Source organism: Pan paniscus, chromosome 5 (assembly GCF_029289425.2).
Source record: "Pan paniscus chromosome 5, NHGRI_mPanPan1-v2.0_pri, whole genome shotgun sequence".
Taxonomy (NCBI): Eukaryota; Metazoa; Chordata; class Mammalia; order Primates; family Hominidae; genus Pan; species Pan paniscus.
Window position 1 is genome coordinate 118,329,643 of NC_073254.2, and position 19,928 is coordinate 118,349,570.

The 19,928-nt window shown below is 34.7% G+C and overlaps 1 long non-coding RNA gene across 13 annotated transcripts in view; it reads left to right on the forward strand.

Annotated features, from left to right (window-relative positions):
• LOC100992117 (uncharacterized) overlaps nt 1–19,928 on the forward strand; it is an 843,804-nt gene that overhangs the window by 661,630 nt on the left and 162,246 nt on the right. For 11 of the 13 annotated variants that reach the window (XR_010112484.1, XR_010112483.1, XR_010112488.1 and 8 more), the window contains one exon: nt 1,522–1,625. This is a non-coding gene — a long non-coding RNA (uncharacterized LOC100992117). Of the gene's footprint in view, nt 1–1,521; nt 1,626–2,425; nt 2,542–18,935; nt 19,053–19,928 lie in introns of all 13 variants that reach the window. The other 2 variants (XR_010112490.1, XR_010112489.1) reach the window with 2 other exon arrangements.

The following is a 19,928-nucleotide window of genomic DNA, read 5'->3' on the forward strand; positions in this document are numbered from 1 at the left end:
ACCAAGTGACCCAGTGAGGTCTGCAATGAGTCACCCGTAGCATCTGGAGGTCTCTGGGGCCTAATGTCCTCCATAGCTGCTGTACCTGTGACATTTCCCACATCCTTGCTGTGACTGACCTTGTGCGCTTATTTTTACTATTTACTAACAAAAATCTTATTTTTATGTATATGTTGCTTCAAAAGATCATTTTGATTTATTTATTTACATATGCATATTTATTTATATGCTTATTATTTTTAAAGAGGGAAATACAAGACATGTAACAATAGGGGTAAAATAATAAATATTAAATAATGAAAAGAGAAGAGAGAATCAGAACGAAAATACTCAAGCTAAGGATAATTGCTAGATTTGAATATAAAATTTACCACCGATTTAAAAGGATTGATTCATTCTTAAATGTGATTATTGTCTTTGGGCCAAAAATTACTTCAGTGAGAGTGAATCTTCAGTTTTATGATAGAAATAAATTAGAAAATATAAGTTAACTTGCAGAAAAAATAGTTTTATGATGGGCATTTCAAGAATGCACATTTTCTGTAAAGTGAGGCACATCTGTGTTAATTTTTTAAAGGTCTTTTCCTTGTTTAAAACATTCATACCTGTGAATCTTCTGTTTTATTCAAAATGTGTAATGAAAACCATTTAAAACAAGTATCCAGTATCTTGATCCAGAAATATCTATTTGCCATATAAATCTGATAAACACTTAGTATACAGGACAATGTATATTCTACAACAATTAATTTGGATGCATAGTAGACATCATTACATGGGCAGTACAGAATTATATTTTGATTATATATTATAGTACTGATTTAGCTCAGAGTCTTAATGTAAAATCCCATAGACTAACATGTAATAACTTTATATACTTTATTTTCTTTTCCTGTTTTGTGCTTACTGTGGAATAATACAGTGGGAGCTATGTTATTCTGTTCCTTTGCTTTTTCAAAAATAATGACAACAATCTTTTATTTTTGGCATTTACAGAACTAATGGTCAGCAAATTTGAATATGTTGACTCCTTTTTCTTAATAAAATGGGAAAGAGATGTGTGTTACACACACACACACAAAGTTTTATTAATGTTTCATGAAATAGTTGCTACAATCAAAGGAACTGCTCTGAAAATTAAATTACTGGGCTGACTCTGAAAATCAGCATAATATGCTCTGTTTAATTCAGTCATGCTAAGATGTTAGATTCCCCTTCATTCTCTCAGCTTTCTCTCTCCTTCACCTGGGGGCATCTGCTGATGAGTCTCTTCTAGAGGTTGTTTAATGACTATTTTACAGGAACTGTCAGCTTTCTAAAGCCCAGTGGCATTGGGCGTCACTGTATTATCAACCTTTTTACACAATTTTCCTGACTGTAAATCGGAGGTTTAAAAGTACAAGAAAATCTCCTATTTGATTTAATGACTGGTTGATGGGGGTTGATTAATCTTTCTATGCTCGGATGTTTTACTCATAAAGGTCATCTATTGTTTGTTTATACTCACTTTTCTGATTTTAGAAACACAAGAAATAAGAAGACCATTTTGAGAAGAACAGAGAGTAGCCTTAAGAAAATCCCTGTCGCAAGCACTCTGGGATTTGGACTCAAATGCTAATTATACAGTAAGTGAAATGAACACAGCCTTCACATTAACCTAATGTAAAGCTGCAAAACCATGATACCTGCTCAATTTGGTTACAGAAATTGAAGATGGTGGCCCTTCTTTTGAGTGGGGATGGGGGGGATTTATTTCTATTTTTAAAAGCAGGGCTATTGATCATATAAAGAACATTCTTTCCTCGCCACCCAGCGCTTTCCAAAAAAAAAAAACCAAGCAAGAATCTTTTTAGTACTATCATCTTGTTTTACTCAGAACATTGCCTGTATTCATGGTTAGGAGCTTTATTTAATTTAAAAAAATTATAAATTTAACCTTTTAAAAATTTGAATTAATTCATGGTAACCTTAATACGTAATACACATTCTTGTTTATTGAATATGAGTACTCAGGATGTCCATCAAATTATTTTGGTCAGTTTTAATTTTTGTAGTGTTTAAAGACAAAAGGGTAACTCCTTTGATCGAAAAGTGTATCAATCAATCAAAGCTACTTAATAAATGGTATTAGATCACACAAAAAAGTAGCATACACAAAATAATGCTGAGGAAATATTCAACAAGTTTGTTAACACTATCCTTTCAAAAGTTAACACAACAGAGTACAGTTATTCTTCAACTAATCAAAATATTATCTAACCATGGGCTCCCCTAAACAAGTGGAAAGGAACAATCATTCTGACAGTTTTTCCTGAATGAAGGAGGTCTTTCTTATTACAAGTGGATACAAGACAATACAACCCAGTAGAAGCTGGGGCATACATACTGAGAAAAGGTGGTTGTAAATTCCCCCTTTCCTTTCAAGAGTGAGAATAATATAAACACTGAAGAAAAATATGGTCCCGTAGCTTTTCATTGGAAAATCTGTTGAGACATGCAGAACTGAGGCATCTGGATATCTACCCTGCAAAATCCCTAGAGGTAAGAATTTTGCTATTACCAAGCAATTCAAGGTGTCAAAAAGCCACCCAACTAAACTTAAGACTGCTTTGTTTGAATCTCAAGTCCACATTCTACCACCAAATGACCATAAAGAAACCATACATGTAAATAAAACAATGAGTAGAATTCTGGTAAATTTTTCTTAAAGTATGGTTTTAAATGCATTTCTAAGGACAAATATAGAAGGAATAAGGTATAGCACAGTATAGCTGCTCTGAAGATGTAGCTCAGGTATCATCTCTTCCTGGAAAACTCCAGGACTTATTTTACTGTGCAGCCCCCCTTCCTTGGGCTTTTACTGCATTAAATTGCTTTCATTTTTTAAAACTTGGTCATCTTTCTCTAGAAAATTGTCTTTATGAGAGCAGGGCCTATTTTATATTTACCTTGACATATCCCAAACATTCCAGGACCTAGGTTAGTGCCACACATTTGGTAAACATTCAATAAATATTATTTGAATTAAATAATCAAGTTCTGCTAAAAGTTTTTCACATTTAGCAGAAGCCTGTTTTAAATATTACATTCCCTGTTAGGATTCCGACTGCTTCCTATTGCTAAGCTTGAAGGGGCAATGAGATTGAACATGGAAATGGAGGCTGTAGTCTCAGCTCTGTGACTACCAAGCAAGGCACTTAAACTTTTGATTCTTTAGTTTCTTATCAGTGAAATTCAGGATTGGATTTAGCGCTGAGATTCTTGACAGCTATGATAATCTGATTCTTAGATCCCTGCTATTCTCATTTGTAGTCAGCCCTTTTCTGTCAGCCTAGCTGCAACTCTAAATTATCACTAATATCTAACATTTACTAAGCATTTATTTGCAGCATTCATACTGCTCCTATAATACTCACAACAATCCCATGAATAAAGTTTTTACAATGCTAATGCTGGGGCTCAGAAAGATGCAATATTCATCCAAGAGATTACATTAGCCGTAGGTGGCATACATAAGATTCAAGCCTTGATCTTCCAGTGACAATTTCCCCCACTTTTTCCATTGTGCTGCCCAATATTAACTGTGGCTCATTCATTTCTGGACTTCTAACAGTATAACATTGTAATTTTTAAAATAGAATTCCTCAAGGAAACAACAGGACCCTCTGAGAGGAGACTTTCTGATTGTAAGTCAATGACTCTGAGTTGTTTTATCATCAGACCTGATGGGGTTCTTCTGATTCCCCCTTTTCTTTTCTCATCCTCTGGTGCCCAGTGCCATGCATTTTCAACTGCAGTTTCTGGACAGATGGCCAATGGACCCTTCGGCCATAAAATAGAGCTTGGCAAGCTACTCACACAAGAACTGAACTTGTGACCTTGGTGTTATTTTCACTGTACTTATATTTAAATATAAGATTTAAATCTTATATTTGGGGATTTAAATAGCCAAAGACAGGTCTGATAAGCAATACATGAAATAAAACACAACCCCAAGATGTGTAAATATTTATCATTCAGGCCATTTATATTTTAATTAATTTCATTTGTTTATTTCAGACTTGTACTTTGTAAAACAATGCACTAGAAACTGCAGAATAAATGCATAGTCTGGATGGACCTCTAGAGCTTAGAGGATATGGGGAGAGGGGAAACACAGATCCTTACCACAGGTCCTAAGACAAGCCAAGTACCAAGAAGTGCAGTCAGAAGAACCTCATTCAGATGTGAGGTATCAGAAAGAGCTTTGTGAGGTGACCCTGATAACCTCTCACTCCTCCCCAGTTCCTCTCCATATCTCTATTTTTATGATCAGGAATAGTTCCCAAGTTACCACTTCAAAAAGGCTCTTTAACAGCCCATTGGCACTCATACCAAATTCTTAATTGGATCTCAGTCCTTGCAATGGTCCTGGCTTGAACTTACTCCACTCCATATTGTGAACTTATTTTTATCTACAGATCCAGGTGATTTCCAGTGTGATGCCTATTTTTATGTGTCAACTTAACTAGGCTAAGAGATGCCTAGATAGCTGGTAAAACATTATTTCTGGTGTCTGTGAGAGTGTTTCTGGAAGAGGTCAGCATTTGAGTAGGTAAACTGAGTAAAGAAGATCCATGTCACCACTATGGGTGGGGATCATCCAATCTGCTGAGTGACCAAACAAAACAAAAAGAAGAGAAAAGGTGAACTTGGGCTCTCTGTGTTTGAGCTCGGATATCGATCTTCTCCTGCCCATGGTTATTGGCTCTCCTGATTCTGGGGCATTCAGACTTAGACCAGTACTTATTCCAACAACTGTTTGGTTCTCAGTCCTTTGGACTTGGACTGAATTACACCACTGATTTTCCTGGTTCTCCAGTTTACAGACAGTAGAGAGTGGGACTGCTCAGCATCCATAGTCAAGCCAATTCCTAATATATTCTATTGGTTCTATTTCTCTGAAAAACCCTGACTAACACACCCAGTTTACTCTTTCATTTAATTTTCCATTTACTGGTTTCTTACTTCTCTGAGTACCAACTGGACCTTTTCTTCTTTGATTTCGCTTTCACCCCCTCATCTTTTAGTTGTACTTCCCATGCACTGTATTTATGATCCTACTGCTGTTACTATCTGTGTTACTTAAAGCCTTTGCTCCACATAGTTCTCTCCAACTTCCAGAGGAGCCCAGAGATTTACTCTTAATCCTTTAGAATATTATAGCACTAACTGCCTTAGAACAGAAGCTCCAGAATATAGAGTGTTTTGAAGAGCCAAATTTAAGATTTTATTTTAAAGGGAGTAAGGAAGCTCAGCTTAGGATTCAACCCAAGGTCAGCTTGACTAGTAAGTTGAGACTATCAGGTGGATTTTGACTTTCATCTAATGGGCAAGAAACTGAGGCAACAGAGTGTCATGGAATGGTTTTCTCTCCTCATGAATCGTCAACCTCCCTTCTCTATTGGCTTTTCCTGAAGGTCTCCTTTAACTCTGAGGTTCTGTAATACTCGATGTCAGTCACACTGGGTGTATGGGACAATATAATGATGTGTTTTATGCTTTTGTTGTCTACAAATGTGGTGGTTTCTTTTTAGGAATTTACTTCATAAAATTGTTTTTTAAACCACCAAAGGAAATATTTTTAAGTGTAGAGGGATTTAGAAAATAAGACAATTCAATATTGTTCAGTAAATAGTAATTAACAGACTAGCTTCTCAATCAATGCCAGCTCTTAAATTAGTATCTCCAGCAAGCTACAAGTAATATTTAAAATTAAGTTTAACTTAATATTACCATGTGTGTCCAAATTCTTAAGAATATTCTCAACCTCTTATTATAAACTGCTTTCAAAATTCTATCTTAATATATCTTATATTTGGGGATTTAATTTAGGCAGGTCATGCCACTGCATATATTTAAATGTTTCTCATCTAAGGTTTCCATGAAGTAATGCTGACTTAAAAAGTCTATAATGGTAAAAATAAGTGACATTTCTACCAATAACTGCATATCAATCACAACATAACTGAACCCTGATTTGCTAGAATATTGTTCTCTATTGCTTTGGCAATAGAATATGGGGACCTACTGAAGTTCATGTCAACAATTCCCCCATAAAGTTACAATAAGCTTAACAGATTGTTTCTCCAGGTCTATAATGATGACTGGAATAGGAAATTCGGACAGCAAAAGTGGTCGCTTCTTAGGCTTCCTGCCAGATTTTGAAAACCACTATAACTAGTCGTTTCTGCCAAGTAAGTGAAATCTGAATGCTGGCTAAAACATTTGGAAAAAAAAAAAAAAAAGAAGAAGAAAGAAACCCATGCTGACTAATAGGCGCTAATGTGTGAGTAATAATTAGTGCAATTAAGTGACTGGCGCTGTGTGGGTGAAATTTTCAGAATACAAAACATTAATGTAGGGGCTTGCATACACATAAACAAAGCTTTATAATGGGCTAATATAAGCGGTGATATATGGAAAAGTTTAATGGTCAGAATAAAAATTGTGGAAGTCTCATTGCAGGTATGTTAGTGTTAGGTATAGAAATTCAATGAATATAAATCATTATTACAATCTTATGTAATATTCAAATGTGTGACTGTGTGTATGAGTGTGTGTATGTTTCATATATCCTTGGATATATGGAAAACAGGTTTTGAAGGCTGATAGAGGGCTTAGTAAAACTAAACTGAAGCATATGAAGTTAGAAAATGTTCATGTCTATGAAACCACACTACCTAGCTGTCTACTCAGGTTCCTATTTGTCCCTCTCTACCACCTGTTCAACCCCCTATCTCCTTGCCATATATCCACCTCCATTCTTCTATTCTTTAAATCTGTCCAAATAAATGTCTGTCATCCTGCTCTCTCTCTCTCTGTCTGTTTCTCTCTCTCTCCCCCTCTGTCCATCTGTCTCTCTCCTCCACCCATCATTTATCTAAATATATAGGACTAGTTTTCTTGGTAAGTAGTACAGAATTATAACTGAGAACAACCATGGACTTAGTTCATCTAACATGGGGAATATATTATTATTCTCTCTTAGAAATACTGCTATGTCAAGGTCAGGATTGAGGTCATTTGCAAGGCAATGCAGAGGACAGCATATAATTTACTAGCCAGAATCACTCACAGCTGATGGGGGGTGGGAATAATATTTCCATCAGAAATCCATACTCATTTAGCTTTCATAAACAAATGCTTGTAAAAGTATAAAAAATACTGGGTTGTGAGCTTAATTAAGAAGCATCAAATTATCCGCTTCTTTTGTTCACCTTTGGAAAATATATTTAGTAGCTGATGATTAGCGACCTGTGTGTTTATTCAACAGGAATAAGGAACTCTAAATCAACATGTTCTAATGTGCTGTCCTTTGCAAATGAAGACAACATTATTGATTCACAATCAATGGCCATGCATTTATTTCTTCTTTCTTCTGAAGGGTTAAAGTATTGATGGCAAGTGGACTATCATCCGCAGTTTCTTATGTTGTCTAATTTGTGACCTATGGCTTTAATCTAATAAATAGCTGTCCAACATAAAACAAGTAGCTCTTGATTGTGAAACAGAGTAAACACAGTACAAAATTTTTTTTGCTGTCTTTACCAAGTGTCCTGGAGAGTTTTAAAATAGTTCAAATACTCACAATTTCAGTATTTTAAAACATTTATATTTGATGATGCCATTCACCACTACCCCTTGCTATATATTCTCCATATATGCTCTGGACAATGAAAAAATGAACCTCAGAAATACAGAGGGAGTAAAATAAGACCAACAGGAAAGAATCTAGAAAATATTAAAATAAAATACCCTACAAGTAGGATTCATCTGGGCCTGCATACATAAGTAAAATTATGGTCTGAACTCTGAGCACAACTTGATATTTCAGCCCATCCTCATCATTTCATTCTAATTTTAAAACAACACGATCCCCTTCTCCAATTTGATGGATCCTCCTGCTCTGTTCTCTATCCTGTATCATTTCATCTCTTCCTTGACATAGACATTCTTTCAGTAAACACTACTCTTGGCAAAAGGGATTTAATGACAAATTAAATGAGCCCCCAAATTCCCTAGTATGAAATATTGACAAAATAGATAATTATCTATTAGATATAATCATATATTTATTTAAAAATCCTGCAATTATACATAGAAGGGACTGTGAATCCATACTGTAGGTAGAAGGCAAGAAGGATTTAAGAAGATGAAAAAAATGCTTCCTAGGGGATCTGTTTATGTTTATGCCTGAATTTCAAAGCTCTTCTTCTATACTGACTTTTTTCTGTTAACATGCTCAAGTCTTTCCTGTGCTGAAAGAAAGAAAATCTTCTCATCAATCCTGTATTTCTCTTTGACAAATATCCTAGCTCCTCTTCCTCCCTCACTCAGCCAACTTTCTTCTCTGCATGGTTTACACTGTGTCTGTGTTCTCAACTCACTACCACCTAGCTTTCAATTTCCCTACATTGCCCAAATTTTTCTCACTTTGTCACTTTTGATCTCTTTTCTTTTTGAACCCTCTATTCCCAGGAATTCCATGGTATATATCATTCCAGGTTCTTCTCTTATCTCAATTCCAAATCCTTTCCTCTGCATTCATTTTAAAAACCGATATTCTTGAGTTATCTGGTATAGCATTTCTTCTTAGTCTACATATTGTCCATAGTGATCAATCTCTCTCTCTCTCTCTCTCTCTCTCTCTCTCTGTGTGTGTGTGTGTGTGTGATCCATTCTCTTGGTTTTAACTATATACTTACCTACATACTTACATCTTCCAAACACAAGCCTCTACCCCTTTGGTTCTCCTCTGAGTTTCAGAATCAAATACCTAAATGTTGAGAACTCTCTACTTGGAAGTGCCAGAGACATTACCACATTTCCAATATGGTCCAAAATTTATCTCATCACCTCTTCCTTGACTTACAGTGGGGTTACATCTTTATAAACCCATCATAAGTTGAAAATATCTTAAGTAAAAAATAAATTTAATATACCTAACCTACCAAATGTCATAGCTTAACCTAGCCTACCTTACATATGCTCAGTGCACTTACAGTTGGGCAAAATAACACAAAACCTATTTTATAATAAAGTTTTGACTATCTCATGTAATTTATGAAATACTGTACTGAAAGTGAAAAACAGAAAGATTGTATGGGTACTGGAAGTACAGTTTCTACTTAATGTATATCATTTTCATGCCATCGTAAAGTTTAAACATTATAAGTTGAACCATGAGAAGTTGAGGACAGTCTATATATACAAGTATATAAATATGTATAAGTTCATATGATTAATGTCAGCGGTATAAAAATAATTTTACTGTACATTTAAGTTGCTTTTATCTATGCCTTAAATTGGTATTCTTTTTCCTAAAGAAGACTCTCAATCTTGCTGGAGTTATCTCTGTTTTACAGATATTTAAACAGAAACACATGCAATTTAAATAACTTTCCCAAGGCCAGTTAAGTGGTAGTAATAATGGTCAGAGATCCTAATCCAATTCTCTTACTTTTAAAATATTAATTGTTTTTACTATGCCACAATAATTCCCTATATAACAACTTACAAAAAGAAAAAAATATATAAAACAGTTTTTTCACTCCAAACCAATAATCAATATCACTTAATGATCAAATGATGTTATAATATAAAAAAAAGAATTTTGGTGATTTTTAAAACATTATTCTCACTTAAAATGCTCTATGTAAATTGAAATTAGTTGCAGATATTATTAGTACCTACTGATGTAAACCATATGTTTTCTTAATACATTGCTAATGCAAATTTCAAGGATTATACTATGATATATTAGTAAATTGTATTAAACACATTAATGGGAATTATATGTTTAAATTTGTTTGTAAATCTTCAAAATTATCAATGTGTGAAGGCAATCTGTTCTTCACACTTTACTCTTGAAAGTTGATATTAGCCTTTTTGAAAGCAGCTAAAAGGACTGAGGTAATAATACATTAGAAAATGAATCCCTAGAATAATAATTAAAATGGCACCCAACTAAAGTATCATGACAAAACATGGCATGACAGGTAGTGAAAATTAAAAACCAAAATTAATCAAAATATGAAATAACCACCAATAATTAAAGTCCCTTGCAAAAATTAAGGATAGTGACTCTTTTAATGATCAAAGAAGCCTTAAAGTTATGAAAATGGTACATTATAATACAACCCACTACTTGGTGGGAGCCAATTCACAAATTTTCGTGTTGGAGGAATGCAGAAAATATTTCTTACATCTTGAAAGCTAAATCCAAATAAAAGCAAGCTAATAAGTAAATCTGATGACAGTTTTCTCTTCAGTATTATATAAATTAAAATTTTAAATTGCATTTCTTCTATGGACTAAAGAAAACATTTTTGGAGTAAAAATCAAGAAATAATGTTACCTTAGCGTTAAATAGAAAAACCTTTGAAGTGGGAAGCATAAGAAGGCAGTAAATGGTTCAGTAGTTTGACCTTTACAGTTCTTTTCATCTTTAGAAATATTTCACAAAAATATGTAACAAAAGTAGAATTTGAAAACATGAAGTTGGCCATTTATTTTTAAACACAGTGAATACTGACTGTATATGGAATAGAAATGAGTATGTTTTTGAGCTGGAAGGAGACAATGATAAAAATATCTAATAGCCAAAAGCAGAGGCATAAGAAAATCTGAAATGAAACTGAATGAAGAAAAGAAATTACAGGCTCAGAAGATAATGTGGCCTTTTAAAATAAAATTTATTTAAAACCTATATTTTATTTCAATAAATCTTTATTGACAAGAAAGGAAAAATAAATAATTCTAAAGGGATATGTTAAACTTTCTCCTAAGCACAAGTAGATGCATTCCCAAATCTTTAGGTCATTCTAAATATCATAATGAGTCCCTAGATGGTAAAATATGTGAGATTTTATAGGAAGCATGACTTCTTCAAAAGATGGAGAGTATTTAACAGGGGAAAATAAACCTTAAATAAAAGGCTTAAAATTCTTTGAAGGAGCCATATGTAGTAGCAGAAAAAAAAAACTATTGATGAAAGTAGCAATTGTTTACATTATAATAATTACTAATATGCATTTTCATCAACTCTAAGCTCAAAATACAAAAAATTCTGCCTCATTTAAGATTAAGATTCTCTCTAGAACATCTTAATCTCAGTATACACAAGAATCTCAGCCACGTAAGTGCTGATCTCAGCTACTCTATCACTGAAGACCGAAAAGAGTGTGTCACATCTTTAGTCAGGTATAAATGTTAAAGAAAAAATTATTTTAGGCAATAGTTGATTTTTTCGGGCTTTAGGAGAAATCACATCAAAGATACTCCACAGAAAACCCTGAAGGCAGAGATAATAGTAAGAAATGAACAAGTGACAGGCACTAGGAAGAATTTATCTTTCTTCACTAGGAAATTCTTATTTTTTTAAATAGAGGATAAAAGGAAGAAAGCATTATTCATTATGGTATAATGCTTGTTGTTACGGTTAGGTTACCATAGACTGTTCCAAACCCAAGAAAGCACAAAAGTTAAGTGATATATGAATTATACAAAATGGAAGTCAGGAATGAAAAATGGCAGGAGGCAAAAGAAACAGGAAGATAATTACGCTGGGACTGAACCCAGTGCCTCCCACAGCCAATTCTCAAAGCATTCTAGTATTTCTTTTTAATTGTTAAGGGCACTTGGGCCTACAGATCTCAAAAAGCTGAATTGGAATGAGCAAGTTAGATTTGGCTACAGATGTCACAAATATGAAAGGTCTAGAAATGATTTAAAGTTCATCAAATCTCCATTTCTTCCAAGAACTTCACCTACCCATCTTAAGAACTTTGCATTCATTGTCAGAATAATAATTATATGGTCTCCTTTGTTCCTCTTAAATTAGTCAAAGGTCTCAGGGTATTTATTTATCAAGACTTTTCTAATAAATTAATTACCAATTATTTTTAAACCATTATATTATATTCCAGATTTGGTACTAATGGCAATTTCCACTCTCCCATAAATTCAATATCACTACATGTAGTCAAAATTATCATACTCCATTTCTGATACTCACTAAATAACCCCAGTAATTTTGCATTATCTTATTACCATCCATTTTCTAGCACCTTCATTATTTCCATTTTTCTCCTCTATGCATTTATCAATTGATTAAAATACGGAGTTCAAAAGCAGATAAAATGATAGATTTTGAGGGCTTAGTCCATGTTGGATATAGGAAGTCATTTTGCGGAGTCTTTAATGTTATGTTCTTATTTATAAATCTTCAAGACCAATAATCAATTACCTGTGGGCATTACTGACTCCTGTTTAGTTCTTGGGTCTTTTTAAGCCATAGTGTTCTCATAAATCATGACCAATTTTATATTTGTGAAGTCATTGTCAGGTTTCTTGTATTTGAGAATTTAATGTCATTCTCTGCCTACCAACAATTCCAATTATAAATCTGTTCTCTAGCTATGTGAACTGTCATGTTCATACAGATCTGTGCTCTAAGTTATAATAAAACCAAATAAATTTTAAATCCTTGGGACTCTCTTTGAAGGACCTTCTGATTTGGCATTAAGTTATTGGTCATTATTTAATCTCTAGGAACTTATAACATGTTTTCGATATCTGGAAGTAACATGAGCCAAGCAAAAACTTCCTATTGTGTAGATGGTTCTGTCTAGGCCCATCAAATAATAAAGGTACAGGCTTGTCATTTATTGTTTGGTATTACACATCAACATTCTTTATGTGACAGAGTTTGCTTTTACCAAAACATTATAAAATATTAAAAAATAATTTGCCAGTGCATGATTGCCATATTATGGAATATTTGCAAATTCATCTGAATAGCTCTAACTTAATTTTACAATACGTATATTATTTTAAATTCCATAAAATTTATAGAGGATAAAGTCTTAATTTTAGTGAATTCTAAATCAAAACTCGATTTATTGCTATTCACCAATGTCTGAGTCCACAAAACATCCTGGAAGCAAGTGAAACAAGATGGCTTTTAGAAACTTTAAGAAAACAACAAAAAAAGAATCTTTAGGCTCTTTTGAGGATGGAAGTGGGGAAGTAGTTAATGGGGATGAAAGAGCTGACTATTCACAGGTGCAATGAAGTGCCTCAAAACGCAAAGCAAAATTACATATAGCTGTCTAATACTGACTTACTACTGCATATGCTCTTGAGTTTTCACAGTTTTTCTCATGAGTTGTGACAAGATGACAACAAAACTACTGCCTTAATTACAGGAAGATTGGAAGGTGCGTAACAGCCCCTCAAGATGACTGAAGAAATTTCACATGCAATACAAATCTCAAGACTAGCATTTAAATATGTCTAGATAAAAATTTTAAAGCTACATGGAGACTATAATCTTGATATCTTTATCTGCTCTTTGATATATGCTGCTGTTTATGTTTTGAACCAGAAGCATACTATCCTTTTCTAGTAAAATATAGACACATTTTCTGAAAATTAGTTACAAACCCTATTGGAAAACTTTGTTTCCTCACAAAATTATTTAACACAAAATCATGGATGATATAACACGATGCAATTCTGACAATGTATTGTTTCATCTAGTGGCTTTAGGTTTTTTATTTGTTAGGTAGATCTCACACATGAGGAAAGTTGTCTCAGAGCCAATTTGCAGGGTCCCACTCCCTCAATATTTGAGGATGCTGTTTCTGATCATGATTGCTCTCCAAATAAGAGTGGAAGAAGAAACCAATGTACAACACTTTGCAGGTATAAAGATGGCTCTTTAATTTCCAGGACTTTTAGACTTGTCAGCTGCTCAGATGTTTTGTTGTAAAATACCAAGTCACTTCTGATTGCTGAATGCTAAACTGCCCAGACAGCTCCATGGTCCCCCACCCATGCCAGGTGGTTGGAAGTTGAGCAGCTTAGAAACCTTAGAGTATTCCTATTTTTTCTTTGCCTGCCTTTGCTTTTCTTCGGTTCACTGTACAGCAGTGGCTTAGAGATCTAGCTGTCATTCATTCTCCACAGATCTTTTACCAAAGGAGGTTCTGCTGTGATGAGCAGCAGCACTTCTGTACTGGTAGATTGGCTGAGTTCCAGCCCTGGTTTTGAATAAGCCTGTCTTACCAGTTGGTGAAAATGTTGCTCATGTCTGGGCCAGTGAATTGAGAAAAAAAATTTCAGGACTAGGTTCTAATGAAGGCACAGTTCTAACTAGAGCTGTTGGACACTACACAGGGACTATCCCTGTCCTCTAAACACAAAATCATATATTGTTACTGGGAGTTCAAATGCATGCCACAGGAATTAGGATAGTCCTATTACTGTTAGAGGAAAAAAACTGAAATCACAAACAAACTTCAAAAGAAAATGGATCATTAGTGTGTTCTGTGTATTTGAAAGGCGATGGATTTCACCTCTAACTCTTTCACATGTTAAAAGGTAAGCTCAGGCATAATAACATTTTAAAGAGTTTATTTGAGCAAACAGCCATTCATGAGTTGGGCAGCACCGAACTGAAGGTAGTTTTGGGCTCTGCTAAGGAAACTCGAGGGGAAGTTATTTGGAGGGTGAATACAGAAATAAAGCAAAGAAAATAGTTGATTGGTTATACAGTTGTCTTATTTGGTCTATCCTAATGGAAAGTTTCTAGTTATATAAGTTAGTTGGCAGCTTCTGATTGGTTGAGCTTAAGTTTGGGGTGTGTGTGTGTGTATGTGTGTGTGTTTAATACAGGCATTTGCAGGAATTAGCCTACATTAACTTTCACTTATGTTTTCTAATTAAGCAAGGGCCAGGTTGCTTCCATGGCTTAACTGACTTCCTCTGCTCAGAGGATTCTTAAGCCTTTTCTTCATTTTATTTTAACAAGTCCTCACTTTTGGTCATCCTCTCAGTTGAACTGTGAGTGTGGTTAACTATTTAGTGTTACTCCTCATTAACACGTGTTGTTTGTCTTTCTATGGGCATCTAAGGATGGCAAAGCAGTTTTAATCCTAGTGTTTTTTTAAATGATGATTTGAGTTTATGTCATCTTTGTTGTTCAGTCTGCATGGAGAGCATCTTGTGAGTCAGTAGCTGATGACGAGTGTTAAAGATTCTTGAGAGAATATGATAGACAAGAGATATTATCATTATGATTAACAAGAGGATAATATCAAAAGTTTGAAAAATACCCCAAAACAGAGATTCCCTGCAGTCAAGATTTAACCAATTAAATAAATCAGTGGAAGAAGTACTACCTATCTGATCAAAACTTTGCATCTGATCTTTAAGATCTTTTAAATTTTGGGTAGCAATTTCTGACTTATCCTTTGTCTGTTAACTTCTGCTGGGCCCTGTATCTCAGATAAGTTGGAATCCTCAGTATGGATAGGTTGTCTCATTTTCCATTCAGAAGTGTGGTGAATGGTATCTAAAACTGCTAAATATATAGGCCAATTGAACAGAGTGGAAAATCAAGAAATAAATTCATGCATTTACAGTGAACCCATTTTTGACAAAGGAGTAAAGAACATACATTGGGGAAGAAACTATCTTCTCAACAAATGGTGCTGGAAAAACTAGATATTCTTATGCAGAAGAATGAAACTATTCCTCTATCTCTCACCATATATGAAAATCAAATCAAAATGGATTAAAGACTTAAATGTAAAACCTGAAACTGTGAAACTAGAAGAAAACACTGGGGAAATTCCCCAGCACATTGGACTGGGCTAAGGTTTCTTGAGTAAGACCTCAAAAGCATAGGCAATCAAAGTGAAAATGGACAAATAAAATCACATCAAGCTAAAAAGCCTCTGCACAGCAAAGGAAGCAATTAACGCAGTTAAGAAACAATCTACAGAATGTGAGAAAATATGTACAAACTATTTAACTAACAAGGGATTCATAACCAGAATATATAAAGAACTCAATAGCAGAAAACAAATAATGTGATTAAAACGTGGTCAGAAGATTTGAATAGACATTTCTCAAAAGAAGACATAGAAGTGGCCAACAGGTATATGAAAAATGCTCAGTGTCACTAATTATCAGAGAAATGCAAATAAAAACCAACCACAATAAAATATTATCACCCAACATAGAATGGCTATTACCAGAAAGACAAAAAATAATGGATGCTGGAGAGGAAACAGAGAAAGAGGAATGCTCATATACTCTTAGTGGGAAAGGTAAAGTACTACAGCCACTATGAAAATCACTATGAAAGTTTCTCAAAAACCTAAAAATAGAACTACCATATGATCCAACAATCCCATTGCTGGGTATCTATTCAAAAGAAAGGAAATCAGTATATCAAAGAGATCTGCACTCCCATGTTTGTGGTAGCCATTATTCATAATAGCCAAGATATGGAATCAAACTAAGTGTCCATCAGCAGATCAATAGATAAAGAAAATGTGGTACATATACACAACAGAGTGTTATTCAGCAACAAAAAGAATAAAATCCTGTCATTGTCAGCAACGTGGATGGAACTGGAGACCATTATGGCAATTGAAACAAACCAGGCACAAAAGACAAATATTGAATGTTCTCATATGTGGGAGCTAAAAAATATTGATCTCATGGAGGTGGAGAGTCAAATGATGGTTACCAGAGGCTAGAAAGGATAGTGGGAAATGAGGGATTAAGGTTAAATAATGGGTACAAAAGTACAGTTAGATAGTAGGAATAAGATCTAGTGTTCAGTAGCAAAGTAGGGCAACTATAGTTAACAATAATTTATTGTATATTTCAAATGTCTAGAAGGGTGGTTTTATAATGTTCCCAACCCCCAAAATGATAAACGCTTAAGGTGATAAATATACCAAATACCAAGTCAGGGTGACTTGATCATTACATATTGTATGCATGTATTAAAATATCACATGTGGCCAGGTGCAGTAGCCCACGCCTGTAATCCCAGCACTTTGGGAGGCTGAGGTGGGTGGATCACCTGAGGTCAGAAGTTTGAGACCAGCCTGGCCAATATGGTGAAACCCTGTCTCTACTAAAAAAAAATACAAAAGTTAGCTGGGCATGGTGGCAGGCACCTGTAATCCCAGCTACTCGGGAGGCTGAGGCTGGAGAATCTCTTGAATCTGGGAGGCAGAGGTTGCAGTGAGCTGAGATTGTGCCATTGCACTGCAGCCTGGGTGACGAGTGAAACTCTGTCTCAAAAAAAAAAAAAAAAAACACACACGTACCCCATAAATATGTAAATTATTATATAACCAGAAAAATTAAAAATTAAAAATAAATAAAAATACTAAATACAGTAATAATAGCTAAAATTTACTGAGTATTTATCATAAGGTAGGCACCCTGTTGGCTTTTTATTTGCATAAGCCATGCCTAATTCTCACAATGTTGTACCCATTTCACGCATAAAACTAAATGATTGGTCCACAGTCACATTGTTAATAATTAGCTAAGCTAAAATTAAAGCCCAGATCGCCTACATTTCAATGTCTACATTCTTTCAGTACCCTAGACAACCATTACCAATGTAGTACTGCCTTTGCCCACGGGCTTTATGAAGCATGGGCCCTATAGTGTTCCAGCAAGTGTTTCTGGGTGTCTGTCCTGGAAACTCTGCTCACCTTTGGTCACAAGATCATGCTTCGTTACTTTTTTTTTTTTTTTTTAATCATCTGTGATTCTTTCCCAGGAGTGGTCTTCTTGCTTTCAAATTTCTGAAAGGCTACTTCACAATTGACAGTTTCTTAAGGGCAGGGCCTAGGTCTTTGTTCTCTATATTACTAGTATCAAGGAGAGTATCTAGCATATCCCAGGTATTCATCAGACACTTTTTGAATTTATGACTGAATTGACTGAATTGAATTAAATTGAGACATGACTCATGGACACACAAGGTAACAGGATAAAGTGATTCAAAAAATACTGATGCTAGTGTCATGAAGATCTGTCTTCAATGCCAGCTTAATTACTACCTTGATCAAGTTCCTTTACCTTTCTGATTTTCTGTTATCACATTTATAATAAAAGGACTACAGTTCTTTCATAGGATGGTTGTGGAGATCAAATGAAAAGCAAGGAAAAAAATCCAGCATACTACCTGGCATTTTTATAGGTCCTCTGTAATGGCTCCTCTCCCAAGTAAACTATGTGCTACTCTCATGGATTACACTGTTAAAATCGTAGTGCTTTTTAGAGAATCAGTAAAGTCCAAAGTGTGGAAAAGACGAGAGCTGTATAAAGTAAGAATGGCCTGAGAGAACTGACCAAGAGCAGGCTCATTTTCTTTTCTGCTCGTTGGTTCCTTTTCTTTCATCACCGATCTTGATCCATCCCCTCCTCCCTTTTCCCAGTCCTTCCACCCAATCGCCTTTCTGGGGCATACAACCTCCTCCTTCTTGCTAATGCCAAAAAAATAATTTTTGATATTTTCACCTCTTGCAGTCCATCTTAAATTGGTCTGCTCTTTCTTCTCTGTCCCATCTGGCTTGACTTTATTTCAGGCCCCATCGTCTCTCTTCTGGTCAACTGTAACAGCCTCCTGGTTCCTGCTTCTTTCTGGGCTTTCAAAACAAATCAAAACGAACAAAAACCAACCACCTTTCTCTCTTCAGAATGTTGTGATTATAGAGCATCTAAATCTACTGGATTTAAATCTACTTGTATAGTACTGATTTCTAAAACTATCCCCATATATCAGAAGAATATTCTGGGAGGAAAAGTTTTTATTTTTCAATTTTATTTTTGTCATAGAAAAAAAAATCTTTTTGGGCCATGTGCCCTAATGTTAAATTCAGAACCCATGGTCACCATATCTGTGAGCTACCTTGTGCCCAAGAAAAGGGAAAGAAAGTCTCTTGCTCTTTCCTTTTCCTGTGCAAAATGAATTATCCCCATCCCAGTTCTCAGACTTCAGAGATCTCCATTCCAAGTCCCCAGCAGTCCACACTAGTACAGCTGAAGAATATATTTTTTTTTTTTAACAGACGTTGGTGGACCAGCTTTAAAACCAACAATGATTTGTAACATTGATTCTTTGGGAAAGGGCATTCGGGATCCCACATCACCATCTAACAAATGAATTTTTGTAAGAAAACCCATTGGTAAGTTGGAGGCTATATTTACTGGGAATGCTAGAAGGGATAGAATTGTGTACTATCTGTTTAAATGATGAGTAGAATGGGAGTTCTTCATATGAAGCAGCACTTTGGAATCACTTTCCTTGACTCTGTTTCAGCTGTCCGCCTAATAAGAAAATTCTGGAAATCTCTTTTTTTTCGACACTTACTTTTTTTTCCTTCACCAACACTCAGTAAGACTTCATTCTAGACCTGAGAATATGATTTGCTTCTCAGTAGGCTCTGGTGGTATCAAAACTTTACTCATTTCTCTGTTTTATTTCTTTAAGACACAGAGCAAACATGCAGTAAGTGATAGCTCTGTTCAAACGCCACTGTGTGAAACAAGTGAGCGAGTCTCATGACCCCCATCTCATCATGGTGAAGGGGAATGATGGCAAGAACAGCACAAGACTAAAAACTACATGAAGGAATTTGTATCTCTTGAATTCCTTCAAAATATTTTAGAACAATTTATTCTGTTTTCTGGGGACACCATGAATGTAGAAGCTCTTTCTTTTTTATTTTAATAAGAAGCAGAGGTTAATGTTGTGTATGATTAGGTACTGAGATTATTAAATTATATAAGATCTCTTTTGCTTTGTTGTTTGTTTTCATCTTTATTTTAAGATTACCTTAATGAATCATATTTTGCTGAGAAATTATTTGCAGTATTCACCAAATGGTTCCCATGAAGAAAATGATGATTTTCTTCACTACTGAAAATATCAAGAATATTATTGTTTTCTCTAGATGAGTGAAACTAGAGAATTCTTTCTCTGAGAGCATAATGCAAATAATGCCAACTGATTAAATCAAAGAGATGTTATAACTCCTTTGGGAAAGCCATATTCTTTATTT